Below are 14,102 nucleotides of genomic sequence, written 5' to 3' on the forward strand. Positions count from 1 at the left end.
CCCCAAGGGCTACTCTCACCAGGTGTCTTTCAAGAAAAAGAAAACATTGCCTGCTTACAACAGCAGCAGTCTAAAATGACAGGCCACCCAAAACAGTGCTGCCCAACCCCTTTATCTGATGCATCATCTGACTGCAACGTGTGAACTAATTCAATACAAAAAAGAAAAAGAAAAATTGATTTGGTTTGCAAAATGTTCTTTGGTCCACCATAATATTTTTTCAGAGCCTGTTTTAGATTTCTGTTTTCACACTCTCCTCCCTATGCCCTTCCCCAGATAACAGATACAAGATGCATCTCTGCCAAGGGAGGGGGGCAAAATAAACATTGTTAAGAATGGTCCCAAGGTCTGGGGCCAATGTGTAACCAAAAAATTGTTGCTGAACAATGTTTGATGCCACTCTTAAGATTTCCCACTTGCGGAAATTTAAGGCAAATTCAGTTTGACTTACCTTTAAAATGAAACGGATTGACAGGTAAAAAGAGGTTTTAAAAAACCCACTAATATCCTTATTAACCAAGTGAAAATTCATGCTAATTGTCATGCCAAAACATACAGAAATACCACACAGAGGTATCAGTTATGCTGTTTCCTACTTAAAGAAAACAAAGTTAAGAGAATAGGCAACTTAATAACAAGCATTGTTCTCAGTGAGTTTTTTGCTTAAGGGAGAAATTCTGTCTCACTTGTATTTTTAAATAATGAGGCCCTAGATCTAGTTTAAAACCAGTAACAATAGGAAGAGTGGCTTCCATCAAGGCTATGGGTACTACACACAGCATTTGCAGCAGAAAAAGAAGAGGGTAAGGCGGCAATGTTCCTATAATTCGTCTATACAGCTCTATAAAGAGGAAGCACCTAAAGTCCAAATAGGATCTTTCTCATGACAAACAGAACTTTGAAAAGGACAAAAATGGCTAAATATCCTTAGTAAAAGTGAAAATGACTGGGACATCATAATTTTAGTATAATTTTTATTTGTGGATGCATATGAAGCAAATTAAGGTGTTTTAGTAATAGGTCCATCTTTTTAAAAATGGAAAAAAAAAGACATACATTACGCTTTTGTCAAATTATATGAAAATATGTACAATCACTGGTCTACAAATATAACCTTACATCACCACCAAAATTATTGTTTCCCCAACTGTCTTGGATGTTAACTACAGAAAAGCAGAAATATTAAGAATTAAAACACACCATGAGCATATTGAGATTAAAAACACAAATGAGTGAATAAAATACTATATAAAAAATGTGTTCTGTAACTTCTAATCAATAACCACAGTAATAAATAGGGAAAAAATGCTAGGCATTTAATTCAGAGGAATAAAATTCCTGAGTGGACGGTTCCAGTGAAGTAAAGAACTAATTCCAAATGGAAATACTTTGCTTCAAAGTAAAGAGATGGAAACGCTTATACACACACACACACACACACACACACACACACACACACACACACATATATATATATATTAATCAAGAACTGATTAAGTAAATATAATCTACATAAAACAAATATATCAACTAAAGATCATATCTAAAATCTTGTACTGATTCATCCATTATATGGCTTACTGGTGCCAAAGTATTTAACTTTAAGGATAAATGATTAAAATTAGAACTCATAAACAAAACAGAGAGAATTCTCTTTCGCTGTCTCTATAGATAGACACTATTTACTATCTTCCAGGAGAGAAAGCATTGTCCAAAGCAAGGTCAAAGGCACTGTCCAAAGCCTGCCCCGGGCAGCCAAGAACCACTTTTGACAGATTATTCTGTCCTAAATCCAGAGCAACAATCAGCTTGAGGTGTGGACCGATGTAAAAATACCTACAAAATGATGCAAAGTGTGGATAGAACAAGCATTTCATGTTCCAAAGGCAGGAAATATCCTTGAGAACAAAATAGAGATTAAATGAATCATATCATTTGCAAAATCAGCTTAAAAACAGATCTTACACATACTTCACATTTTAGGCTTTCATTTGCACTAATTTTTAGCCAATAACTGTCAGTAAGTATTGATATATACAAAGGGAAAGAACATAAATTGCACATTTCTGCTTGTACACGTGTGTGTATACATATAATTTGACCAAGAAAGGAGTTAAAGAGTATTATCTAATAATTAAAAGAGCAAAACTAAACCCTTTTTTTAAATTAGGAACCTCACGGTTCATTCTTGTTCGCTACTACAATGGCTAAAGATCTTATTTTTCTTTCAGAAAAAGATACAGGGTTATATCTGATTTTGTCCTACAAAACAGGTTTGAATTGATCTTCGTCTGAGGTTAAACATCTTTTCAACTTCTCGAATCTCTCATGGCTAAGAACTAGTAATTTATTATGTTTCTTTACTATCAGATAAAAAAAAAAAACAGAAATTGCTTAATACATCTTAAACCAGAATTAAGATTTGGTCAGTATTTCAAGAAGTTAACTTCTGCTTAACATGCCTGTTTTTGGGGGTTTTTTTTAATATTAGAAAATTATTCTATTTTTATTAAGGTACTGAATCTAAGCTTTAATTTTTTTAAAAAAAATGACTAAAGATTTTCCAGCTTTAAGTAGACTTCTTTTAAGGCAACTAAATTTCAATTCTGAAATTCAGAGATTAAAGTATAATCCCTGTGTGAATTTTAATGTTTTTAATGTACTCCTCACAGATTGGGGGGAAAAATCAATGACAAAACCAACAAGGGCCCGTTTTGCTCAGCATAGGATTTCTTGTCAGGTAGTGATTAATGCTGTGCTCTGTAGAGGGAGACATTACATCCGGGCTAAAAGAGACCTAAATTTTACCCTCAGGCAGAAATCTGACTTAAACATCTCTATTTAAAGTGACATTTGTCCTCCCTTTTCAACTGGTTTCCCCCAGAAATTCCAGGAAGTTGACTTCATGACCTAAAAACAGCCGAGTGGCTGTGAACAGTAGCTGTGCCTGCTCTGCACTTCAGGAAATCTGGGTGCCAGAATGAATCAAGGTGTAGGTCGTAAAACAGGTGCCCAGCTACCTGGTATGATCAATCCCATGCCACCTTACTTCCACAGGAATCTAAGATTTACAGGCCCCTATATTTCGAGGGTCAATAGTGAAAATTTCTGTTTCTGTTGCTGATAACCTAGCTATCCCTACTGATGGACTTGGTTTCTATTGATTCCTAAAAATCACAGCTGATATTTTACTACACTGATCTGAACTATTAACTGATGACAAATTACAGAAATCCAGAAAAGCAACTACTAAAAAAAAAAAAACAATAACAAAAAAACCTCCCAAACAAATGTGAATGTGCAAGTGGAAATAGTACTTTATATGTCATGTAATAGCTTCCATAAAATCAAAAATGGAAAAGCAGAAAGAATGTTCACATAACTAAAGCCACCCACCAAACACAAGATGTACGTATATTAAAACAGGTGCCAATATCCTTCCACTGTGAAACATGGGAACTTTTGATATTATTAAGCTATTTAAACACTGCTGGCAAGTTCTTACAACCAAGGTAATCTAATTTCTGTTGCATTTCAACTTAAATTGATTTTTTTTTTCTTTTAGCCGTTCTGGTAATTGAACAAATTTATACAACTGTGATGGGATTTTACTTACCACCACACAATGCATAAAATCCTCTTCGAAGACAAACTATATTACTTCATAAAACTGCATTTTTGTTGTAATTAAACAAATTGTATTTAAACTTGCTTTGTGCTTCCAAAGCAATCAATAGCATTTTGCTCTAAGTTGCACTTTGCTTGCAGGTGTTAAAGCTTGGTTCCTTCATTCAATCCAACTTTTTTTAAAGATAATTTTTATTTGCAAAATATGGAAGTTTTCTTTTCCTAAGAAACAGCTTTTTAAAATCGTTGGATAAGAACATATTGGGAAGTATCTGCAAATTATTGCCTGCACTTAGTCTATCAGATAATTGATCTAAGCAGACTTTTTAAGTATTTTTGGATGATTAGGCCCTTTTTTTATGACCCAATGATCCACTTACAAAAATATACCTATTTACATAAAAAAGCATTAAGAGACTTTCATGGTTCATAATATATTTTTATACTAAACTCAAAATACCACACTGAAGCCTTTAATAAAATTTAAGAATTGCACACCCTAGTTACAGTTACTCCTTTAAAAATTATCACACTAGGTCAAGAAAAATGACATTATTTTAGGATTCTATTTCCCTAATTCCAATAGTTAACTATTTATAGGTTAAATGACCAATTTTCTTAATCTTTTTCATAAAGCATTAAAAAAATAATAATAATTACTAGCTGACCAATCCTAAGTAGTAAAAGGATTTCAGAAAACAGTCAATTTTTCTGCTAACAACACGTCTAATTACAGTAATCTATGTGATTAAATACTTTTCAACCTTTCTACCTTTAATCAAGAATTATTTGAAGAGATGAATATTTGGGTGGAGCTATAGACTAATTATGTAAGATAAGTTAACTATCGTTTTAATCTGCCTTTAAAATGGAAATGTTTTAATCTTTCTTGAAAATAGTTACAAAACAGTTATCTATTCCGGTAATGTGAACTAATATTTAGACAAATTACCTTCAGAACTGATATAACCAAAACATAAATGGATTTCAAGTCCTTTTCAGGTCTAGCAGGTAAAGTTGCTATTTTTAACCCATGATCCAAATTATCCATTTGTGCAGTTTTTAACTAGGCATTTTTGCAAGAACTAAATGAACAGGGTTTTTTGTAATCATGCATTTTATTTCTAAAATGTACTAGCTTGGAAATAATTCCACTTTAATTCTATTTGAGTCTTTTCTGCAGAAAAGCAGGCAGATGTTAAATGTGTACCTTTCCTTCAAGACACAAAATCAGATACAGTGAATATCAAGAGGCAAAGTGGACAGTCTTCGAAGAAACTTTTTTTTAGAAAAATAGCAATCCTATTACACAAAATTCTTCTTCAAGTTTCCAAAACTGTATTTCATTCCTAATCTAACTACAATTGGTCTGTGCTCTTAAATATCAGCTATTTGGCAAATGGTATGGATTCTTATTAAACTGAAAACAGACTTCTCTCAGGTAGATAGACACAAGTGTATTTAGCCCATATCTTAGAAATAAATTGTAATAATCTCTTCATCTCATACTACACCTGTCAATAAATTGTTATTTGATCATTTATTTTACTAAAGTCATGTCAAATAAATATTTTGATAGAAAATAGAGCAATAACAATTCATTTCTATGGTGTACAGCTTTCTAATTACCTCCTGATCGTCCCCCCAAAAATCTCAATCTTAGCTCACATATTCCCATATTAAGACATTAAATATTACGTTAAATATTTAAATAAAACACAGAAAGCTCCAATAATGATCAAACAGAGATCTAAACCTCAGTAAGCTTTGGCTTTAAAGCTCTCCTCTTGCTAATTTTAAGAAAGGAACCGCCCAGAAGCTTGGTGTTAACGTTTCTGCTGATTGTGAAAATTGCAGCAATAAAAACTCCAACTGCTTGCCTTAAATTAAGACTTGCAGTACTACATGTGGGATCTGTATGTTTATATTAGTTTTTATAACACTTGGAAGTTTTGTTGTATGCTTTGATGTTAGTCCATTAATAAAGCAGAGAGTCAAAAGCCTGGAAAAAAAAATAATTTATTGGAAATTCTCAAGTCAAAACTTGAAATAATTGGTTTATTCTACCCCACATGATTCAATATTCTGATTTCCCCAACTACCTGCTCCCAGAGCTATCTGCATTTCTAAATTCGTTTTCTGTTGCCAACACATAGTAACCCACAGTGATTGAAAATGACAGCTGGAGAGCTTCTACAACACATTAATTTTTCTCTAAGTAGTCCAATTTTGTCACCTAAATGTTGAAAAGTCTTCTTTTCCCTACATTTTACACCTTTAGAGGTTTGTTGAATTTAGGATGATCATCATGTAAAATGAAGAGCAATTTTTTCAAGACTATTTTTAGATTATTACTAATAGCTCTGATGGATAATGTGTTTTCTTTATAGCACTCTGCACTCGAAGCAAACTAGTTAAACAGCAACTTGAGTCCAATAATAGCAATTACATCAATGTATGCTTTTTTTTTCCTCGAAAGTACTACTTAGACAACTGAAGGGATCAGATAAATAAACCACTATAAGATGATTTCAGGTTAATGATGTACAATTTGAATGCCACTAAAAAACAAACAAACAAAAAACCTACCTCATCTTAATCTGAAAAAAATATCATCCTATTAAACTGAAGTCCAAAAATGTTAGGCAATTAATTTTTACTTCAAAGCTGTTTATTAATGTAAGTTTTCACTATTAAGATAAAAACAAGAGTTCTGAACGTTAACATTTTTTTAAAAAAAGAAAACCCTCCTCCAATTAAAGGATATCAATTCACGTTCAAATTAACCAACCATCAAAGGTAAAACTATAAAAAATATGAACTTAAAATTTTTTTAACCTTCCTTGAGATTCATTTTCATCTTAAACTAGGCTTTAGTAAATCTTAACCTAAATAAATAAAAGCAATACTTCCCAAAGAGTTGAAGAAAAAAGTTCTCTCTTGACACATCTGCTCACCATAAAATGACCCAAATGACCCAAGTACTTGTCCTTACTTGTTTCTTCACTCACGGATGGATACTGACTTGTTAAAAGAAATTCAAAGAATGAATCTTTTCGCTAATGTAAAAAAGTATTAGCGAATGCACTATAAATATTAAGAAAAATAAACCAACTGCAATCTGAATTCTAGCATTTGCTGTCTGATAAAATGCAAAACTTGAGACACAACAATAATCAAACAATTCTCTATTTAAAATATCATTCACGAAAAATCTGATTATCACTTAGCATCCTTTCAAACTTACACTTGCAATAGAAGTTTCATTAACAAAGTTCATGTTGAGTTTTAATAGTCCACTGATTTTTTTTTCCTATTAATTTAACAAGTGTATTAAAAATAAAGTTTTCTGGGTGACAAATGAGTGTGCTTTTATCACAAGATTTCTATTATTTTATAGACTCATGAAAAGCCTTTCTCTCCCCGTTTTATTAATATAACAAAGTGTAGGCCCTAGAAAAGTATTAAGTTAGAGGAAAAGCTTTCTCCTCCACTGAAGGGACCCCAAAAGACAGGCAACAGTGACTATCATAAAAGGTCACTCTTTTTCTAGGAACAAACCATTTATCAATAGAAAATAATTGTCTTGCCATTTGCAAGGACTCCATAGCAATAGACAATGTTTTTCACTCACATAATTACAAAACAGTAAAAGTTCAGAAACACAGCCTGAATCCACCTCCCTATTTTTACCCTTTACAATTCTCATTGCCCTTTGGGCCTCCCTTGGAAGCAAATGGAAGACAGGCTGAAGTTTTCTCAATTGAGCTGAAGCTAAGAAACCTTTGATATGCTAATAGTCCCCTTCAAACGGTAAGAATTCACACTTGCATTAATTCAAACAATTTGTGCAGAATGATGTGAAATGGCACCTCTTTTTAGAGGCAAGCAACAAAAGAAGAGAATCGGAATGTCTGAAGAAACTAAACAACAGAACGTTTGTTCTGCAGTATTCTCTCTATCATGCATAAATGTATTGGAGGGTGGAGAAAAGTTCCAACAAAAAGTTCCATAACACACCTGAACAGAAGTAGATTTTCTCTCTAAAGGGTTTCTCAAGAATTAGAAAGATACTGAATCTGAAGTTACAAAGTTACCTTTAACCTAGGTCAAGAGTCCCATCACAACCTGGAATGTTGCCAAAGACATCACACAACCCAATCTATTTTTCTGCTATGGATATATATTGCCTCCTTCGTGCCCATCTTTGAAGGTTCGCCCAAGATCAAACCTGATTTAGTAAGAGACATCTCAACAGGCAAATTCTTTACCAAATGGATATGACTTTTCTTCCTTGTGCAACTCGAACTGAGCAGAGCACACTCGGTGGGACCCGTTCCAGACACAAACACTGACAAGGAAATGAATGAACGAACCACGTCCGCGAAAGCTACGCCTCTGGAAGGAAAGGAGAGAGAAGTGCACACAGGGTGAAGGCTGCAGAAGAAAATTTACGAATTTGGGGTGGGGGCGGGGAGAAGAGCGCCTTCGAACCTGGCCTTTGTAACGGGAACCATATGGCTGGTGACTGCGGCTCAGACGCTCCCAGGCTGCTCGGAGAAGCTGCTAGGCAGCCTACACCTTTCAAGAAACAGGAGGAAAACATTTCCTCGGTCTGAATCCGAGACGACACCGTTTGCATCAGGAAGAAGGGAAGAAGGGGGCCAGGGAAGGGGGAAAGACGAGGGGGGTGGAGCCCATAGAAGATGGGAAAGAAGACGGACACCGCAGCACTTGTCCCTCCAACTGCGCCGTTAGAGGACAGTGTGAACAGAGGATTAAAAAAAAAAAATACCAGCAAGACATACGTTCCTTAGTCTCCGCTCAGCGACACTATGGCACAAAGTAAAGCTTCCAACGATTTCCCCTAACCCCGGCCCCGCCATTCGGAGCAAAGAACAAACTTTGCTGATCCCAAGCGGAGAAGTCCTGCAGGCGCGCCTCCCCGCTGCCGGGGCGCTGTGGTCGCTCCGCTCGCCCTCACCTCCACCGGAGGGTCCGGGCGCCCCAGCCAATCAAGGAGCCCGCGCTGGATTAGCCTGGGGGTCTCCCCTTTCCACGCGCTCCTCCCACGCCTTTTTCTCCCCGCAGCTCCCCACCCGGGACCCCCTCCTACCAACCAGGCTGCCCGAGGCACCCAGTCGCGACACCATCCCAGGAACTCACAGGCCCAGCGCGGCCCGCTGCTGCCCTCTCACTGCAGGTCCGGGAGGCTCTCTGCCCTCCCCGGGACTCGCGGGTGCCCGGCCCCGCCGCCCTCCCGCCCCGCCGGGCCACCCCTAATCGTTGCCAGCCCCAGCGCCGGCCGGCCACATCTGGCTGCGCTTTGCTGTCATCCTCGCCTCTCCACACCGCCTAACCGCCGACAAGAAGAAACAACAACCCGCAACAACTCAGCCCAGTCCTCCCCCGCCGTCCACTTCCACGGAACTCGCTCCCAGCGCCTGGACGCCCCGTTCCACTTCCAGCCCTAGACGGGTCTGCGGGCGCGCGGTGGGGTGGGGTGGGGTGGGAGACAGGGCCTCGCACCCCGAGCTGAGCGGCCCCGCCGAGGGCGCGCCTCCTATCCCCCCTCCCCAGACGCACGGTGGAAAGAGGTGAACGGAACCTTCCGACTCCAGCTTTTCCCGAAAATCAAACTATGTCCAAGGCGATCCTACTCCTCCCCTCTCCCCCGCGGCCCCTACTGCTAGACTGAAGCCTCGAGAAGGTTCTAACAGCTCCACGAGAAAAGGAGCCGCAGGCTGGACGGGATGGGGAGTTCTGGGGATCGATTTCCGAGGGCAAGAGGTGGGGAGTAGGGAGGGGGCGCGAGCCGCCTGAGCGAGCGCGGGTCACCCCCTCGGCCGGCGGAACATAAACAAACCGCGGAGCCCCGCTTCACCCGCGGCTGCCCGTGCCTCCAGCATCCACCCCCGGGCCGGAGGCGCAAAGCAAACAGGTCTCCCAAGCCCCGCACGCACAGAGGCACATTGTTCGTTTGCTGCGGCTCTTACCTCGGTTGCGAGCGCGCCCCGGGGGCGGGCCGTCTGGCGCGAGGGGCCGCGCGGGGAGGCGCAGAGCGCAGCGGCGACCCCGGCCGGCCAGGACCGAGGCCGGGAGTCCGCGCGGGAGGCAGCGCCGCGGCTCGGGGTGCCCTCCTGCTCGGCCGCAGCCGCCGCCTCCTCCAACCAAGCAGCCAGCGCCGGGCGACGCCGGGGGTTAGGTCAACATTTTCCCGCAGTTGCCCACTCGCGAGAGGGGTCCTGGGCGCACACGCACACACCCCCAGACCGCGCGCTCGCTTGGAAAAAAATGAAGAGAAAAAAAAATTCGGGAATCAGAGCGCAAGGGGTGGCGCAGGCAAAAGCCCGACAGAGGTGCGCAGCCTGGGGAGTCCCCTCGGAGCGGCGGCCGCAGGAGGGGTGAGCAGACGCCGGCGGCGCGAGGCCAACTCAGTGGGTCCGGCCAAGCCCGTCAGCCCGCGGTCCGCGCCGGCCCCACGGGCATCCCCGGCGCCGACCCTGCGGCCTGGGGCGCGACAGCGGCGGCCCTTCCTCACATGTCGGGTCTCCGGGCCGAGGCTGAGCGGGGGCCGCTGCCCCGCGGAAGGCTGAAGGCGAGAACGCAGGCTCGCGCGAGCGGGGAGGTTCGGGGAGGTACACGCCACGCACAGCCACGGAGTGGAGATGCCCCCCCAACAATCCCAAGGAATTCTCCAGGAAGCTCCCGATTTCGCTCCGGCACCTCTGCGTGTGTGAGCGGAGAGCGAGGGAGAGGGAGAGGGAGAGCGAGGAAGAGAGGGAGAGACGGGGGAGTGCGAAGTCCTGACACAGACTCGCGGCGAGGTCTGAACTGGAGTCACCTCCAGCCGCCGCCTTCTCCCCACACCCCCACCTCCACGCCCCCGCCGGAGTTGGGCTAATCATCTAAACAGATGAGCGTGGACAGCGGCAAAGGACACCTCTCTCCCTCCCGGTTTTTCCAGCCGGGGGCCCAGGCAAACTCCGAAGAAGATTACAGGCAGCTAAGTCCAAAACGCGGAGCAATCTCTAACTCCTTGCCGCCCGCTGGCCATTTTCCACTCCATTTGAGAAGCTGCGGCGGCCGTGCGCCCGAGCAGGGGGAGGGGAGCGACAGGGGACACTTACGGGCTCGAGCTGTTGGAGTGGCGGTGGCCGAGCAGCCGCCCGAGGACTCACCGGCCCCGGCTCCGCCGGCGGGGCGGCCGCAGGGCTGTCCGGGCGGCGGCTGGGGACGCGCGCACACACGGCCGCGGAACGCGCCCCGGAGGCAGCCGGCGGCGGCTCGCGCCCCTCCCCTCCGGCGAGGCACACCCCCGCCCCCCACCTCGGTCCCGGGACTCCGCGGGCAGACTCCCCCACCCAGTCCGCACACCCGTTCCACCCCCAGCCCACCCCACCCCCCAAACTCCACTCACTGCGCGCTCGGTCCTCCGCGCGCTCCGCCGGCGCGCGCTCTCCATCCCGTCCACACACACGCACTTTCAATCTAAACATTTATTTCTGTCTGGAGCGGGGTGAAGGGTACTGGGGCGAGCGCGGCAGAACCGGAGGTGGGACGCGGGGGTGGGGTGGGGGGGTGGCCAGCGGCTCCCGCCCCCTCCGCTCTCCCCTCCAGGCCCGGGAGCTCTCTCCTTGCCTGCGCTTGGAAGAGGCGCCCGGGATGCGTCTTGGGCCCTCCCGGTCTCCAGGTTTTCCGTTTTCTCCACGCAGCGAGCCGGAGGCCCCGAAACTTTTAGTTCGCGCAGCCCTCCTTTTGTGTGACGGCTCCGAGGAGAAAGGACGTCTGTGCGCCGCGGCTGCCTCCGTCCGGCTGCGGCGCGCGGGGGACGCTCCAGGGTTCATGTGTCTTTGATACCTGAGATTTCCGGCGCGCTCGTTAATGAAAGTTACATTTTTTAAAATTGCGATGACTTTTTCTTTGTAGTTGCAGAGAGCTAGCCAAACTTTGACTTTATTGACTCTATTTCACAAGAGCGTTTTGTTTGTTTTTGATTAAACCCACCAGGATAAGCAAAGGAAGGGAGGGAGACTACAAGGCTCTGGACTCGCCAAGTGCATTCGTCGCTGTTAGGTCTGTTTCCCTCATTTCCTTCCATTGAGGCTGCTTTTTGCTCCTGTCCTCTGAGCACACCTCCTTGGACCTCTCGGTTGGTAGTGTCAGCAAGCATCCAGGCAGCGCCAACGATGCATCCAAGGGGTAGAGAACAGACCACGACGGGACAAATCATGCTTGAACAATGTTTAAAAGGCAGTTAAGTATCCTCTGCATACGAGGAAAACCAAACCTGGATGTTTTTTTAAAAAAAAAAATTACAAAATTCCTGAGCTGAAAGTGACTGAGTTTTCAGATATATTTCTAAATTACTGATTCTACTAATGAGTGCAACCATCAATTAAAGAAGCACGTTTGCATTGGCTTTCAAGAAAAACTGATTCTCCAAGATTTAAATCTCTAGTAAATACGACGAAACTTGAGCTTCTTTGCTTTCAGAAACAATATGTACTTTTTGTTGCTGCGGGTATGTTGCAGTCATCATACTTCAGAAATCATTTCAAACAACAGTGTTATTAAAATGTCAACAGCAGATTGTGCAAAAAAAAGAGGAAGACTCTAAATACCTATCAGTATTTTGTCACAAAGCCAGATACTTGCAGTTCTAAAATAAATCCAGCTACTGGTCAAGTTTGTTGTTAACTTGTAAAAATCATAAGTTAAAAGTACATAAGTACAAGTAACTGAAACATGCTCTTTTGGTTGATTCATTCTAATTCCCAAATTAAAACATGAATACTTGGTGATCAATTTTTTTCTATTGAATGTATTGATGCTTTACTATTCTCACCATTCTAAAAGGTAAGAGGAACCGAGCATTTATGTTATAAACTACATAAACACCTTCATTTGGAATTTCTTAGAAGCAGGATATAAATTAGCCTGAGGTGGAGGGGGGAGGAACCCACACTTATCCAGAGCTGGTATGAAACCTTATTATGTACCTAAGTTTTTACATTTGTCAGAATGTATACATACAACAGATCTATCTAGGAAAATTAAATCAGGCTACTTTAGTTCAACAAAAGGCAGAAATATAGAATTCTCAAACCTCAGAGGTCATTTATATCATGGTCTCCTTTGGAATTTAGATTTATTTTATTGAAGATTGTAACCCAAAATATGTCAAACTGAGAATAATTTGAATTTACTGAAATATTTTAGCTCTTTCTTTTGTTTATCTTTGAAGGTTTCTCACTCATCTGGGCATGATTCACAAGAAGCCCCAATGAGTGCATAGATCAGTCTAATCCTATTTTCTTTTGGGAGGCAAAACTTGGTCTGAAGTTTTTATTCACTGAGCTTAGTAAGTAATCAATAGAAATTTTTGCCTGAATTAAGCTGGCCATATGTTGGCTTATTTACTTACTTATCTAACTCTCTCAGAAAGAATCTCTGCAACAACCTAGTGTGTACATTTCACAGGTCTGGCATTTTTGATGCTCTGGACATGAGTGAGTCACTCTTCACTATGTTTCTAAAGGGACTACTTCACAAGAAAGGAAGGTTGCATGGGAGGGGGAAGAAGTTGTCAAAAGTGGATTAAAACTATAGGGAATGGAAAGTGCTTCATACAAGTTTTTAATTTTGATTCCAGAGGAAGAGTATTTTATAGAGTTCAAACGGTTCAACACCTTTTTTTTCCCCTAAGAATATAATAAGCTTACTGTGTTTGTAAAATTACACCTCAAGGTATTCCTTCTCTAGGATAATGTTTTAAATATTGAAGAATTTTTAATTCTTTCTTTGTACTTTACATATAATAATGCTTCAACCTTCTTTGTACCCACAAGAAAGAAGTGAAACAGCTTTTAATTGCATTGATATATTCAAGATTAAGCTGTTAGCTACAAACCTGCCCTTACAAAGGAACACTTAAATGACACACACACCCAGAAAACATAATTTGCCTGACATTTCATGACAATTTAAAACATAATTTATAACAATACAGGTGTTATGGTAGAAAAAAATGAAATGAGAAGCTTAATAATATCTGCAGATGTTAGCAAGTTAAGGGGAGTTGGAGTATGTTATGCATTCACTACAATGCAATCAATTTAACTACTCAAACTATATTATTATTTAAGTAATGGCAAAATCATTGACTTATTCATAGTACTTGCTAATTGTTTTTAAAAATAAATTCTACAAAGGACAAAGGAAACACCCATTTCCATTTGTTTTATGTTAAATCAACATCCAGCCACTCATGGTGATTTCATTCAAAGAAAACAGAAGGAACTCATTAGCTTATGTGGTTAGAGAGATTGATGGGCTTCAAACATTTTAACCATACATGTTTTTTTCCAACTGTAGTAACTCATGTTTTTAATTTAAGCAACTTTAAGAAACTGAAGATTATTTTATTCACTGTGGGTTCACATATTTCTGATACAGAAATTATGCTAATTTTT

At 41.7% G+C, this 14,102-nt stretch overlaps 1 protein-coding gene across 1 annotated transcript in view; it reads right to left on the reverse strand.

Moving 5' to 3' along the window:
- The window catches only part of ADGRL2 (adhesion G protein-coupled receptor L2), a 190,586-nt gene extending 180,221 nt beyond the window's left edge, over positions 1-10,365 (reverse strand). Inside the window, exon 1 of the mRNA XM_081086246.1 lies at positions 9,624-10,365. The gene's annotated coding sequence lies outside the window, so the exon portion shown is untranslated. The remainder of the gene's footprint in view (positions 1-9,623) is intronic.
- Between the last annotated feature and the right edge of the window lie 3,737 nt (positions 10,366-14,102).

This window comes from Myotis nattereri, assembly GCF_964212035.1.
Source record: "Myotis nattereri genome assembly, chromosome: 3".
NCBI classification, from domain to species: domain Eukaryota; kingdom Metazoa; phylum Chordata; class Mammalia; order Chiroptera; family Vespertilionidae; genus Myotis; species Myotis nattereri.